The sequence below is a fragment of the Terrapene carolina genome, unplaced genomic scaffold, assembly GCF_002925995.2.
Source record: "Terrapene carolina triunguis isolate 2854851 unplaced genomic scaffold, T_m_triunguis-2.0 Scaffold13727, whole genome shotgun sequence".
Classification (NCBI taxonomy): Eukaryota; Metazoa; Chordata; order Testudines; family Emydidae; genus Terrapene; species Terrapene triunguis.
In genome coordinates this window covers 1-1,442 of record NW_020678078.1, presented here as the reverse complement: position 1 = coordinate 1,442, position 1,442 = coordinate 1, and the positions used below count along the sequence as shown (strand labels likewise).

General features: G+C 65.3%; 1 long non-coding RNA gene across 1 annotated transcript; it reads right to left on the bottom strand.

The window, feature by feature from the left end:
* Nucleotides 1-152: 152 nt before the first annotated feature.
* On the bottom strand, nt 153-667 carry LOC113408425. The gene is made up of 3 exons (XR_003370302.2): nt 606-667; nt 408-449; nt 153-228 (listed from the first exon to the last, which is right to left on the bottom strand). It is a non-coding gene; the product is annotated as an uncharacterized LOC113408425 (long non-coding RNA).
* Nucleotides 668-1,442: the final 775 nt, after the last annotated feature.

Sequence of the window (1,442 nt, the reverse complement as noted above, 5' to 3'; positions counted from 1 at the left end):
GCCCCCAGGTCTGTACAGCTAGAACGACAATTTCCTGTAGGCCCCCCCCCAGCCCCCCCACACACCCCCCCCCTCCCCCCCCCCATGGGCCCCACACAACCCACCCCCCTCCCCGCCCCCCGTGGGCCTCACCCAAGCCCGGCCCCAGCGACTCGCGGGCGAGACTCACCGGGGACGCCCCTGCAGAAGCGGGACTTGGGGTAGGGCTTGTTCTTGCAGTACCGGTAGCTGGGGGGGGACAGGGCGGTGAGACGCGGCCAGACCCCCCCGGCACCCCCCCGCGCCCCATGTCCCCGCCCCCCAAACAGCCCCCCCCGCGCCCCATGTCCCCGCCCCCCAGACAGCCCCCCCCGCGCCCCATGTCCCCGCCCCCCAAACAGCCCCCCCGCTCCCCCCCCTCCACTCACCAGCGCGCGGGGCGGCGGCCCATGGCGGCTCCGGGGCAGGGTCTAGAGAGACGCAGAGACCGGATCAGAGCCCGCCGGGGGGGGCGGGGGGGCCGGGGGGGGGGGGGGGGGGGGGGAGGGGCCGGGGCCGTGGGAGGGGGGAACGTGGGTCCCACCCGCGGGTCCCTCCCGGGGCTCCCGGCCCGGCCGCGCGCTCACCTCGCCGTGCGGCAAAGAGAGGGGAGCCGCGCCTGCGCGCAGCTTTTGTACCCCGGCCCCGACCGCCGCTCTAGCCCCGCTTCCGGCGTAGAGCGGCGGCGCCGGCCAATGGCGGCGGGCGCTCGCCCTCCAGCGCATGCGCCTTCTTCCCCAGCCCGCGGCTCCGCTCTAGCCGTGGCTTCCGGCGTAGAGAGGGAAGCGCATGCGCATCGCGGACACCAGCCCTCCCCGCGCGTGTCGGCGCGCACGCGCATTGCTCCCACGCCGCCGCCATTTTAGAGACCTAGCAGGCGGGCCTACGGTTGCTGAGCATGCGTATTGAGGACGAGGCGTGTCCACCGAGATCCCTCTAGCCCGTCCTATACGCCCCGCCCACCTCCCTGATATGTAAATATCTCCACGCTGATTGGACAGGATGGTGGTGCCACGTGACAGGCGGGCAATGGATACAGTTATCACTAATTTGCATATACCTTTGCATATATATAATTTGCATCTAATTGTATATCGCTTCTAATTTGCATATCGAAGTAATATGCATATTTTGTTGCATTGCTGAGCTGGTTTGCAGAGCGCCCTGGAATTTGCATATTTGCAGCAAGTGTCCCGCCAAACTGTATCACTGCAGCATATTTGCATGTAGTTAATCGGCCTCATTTGCATAGTGGCAACTACACTTTTTAAACTGCTAGTGCCACTGCCTGGCTGCTCCTCATTTGCATGTATAATTAATTCAGCCCAATTAACAGTTGGCCTGTTTGCAACTTATTTGCATATCTGAATATTTGCATATTAGCAACCCCCGCCCCAGGACTACCCGGGGGATCCTCAACCCCC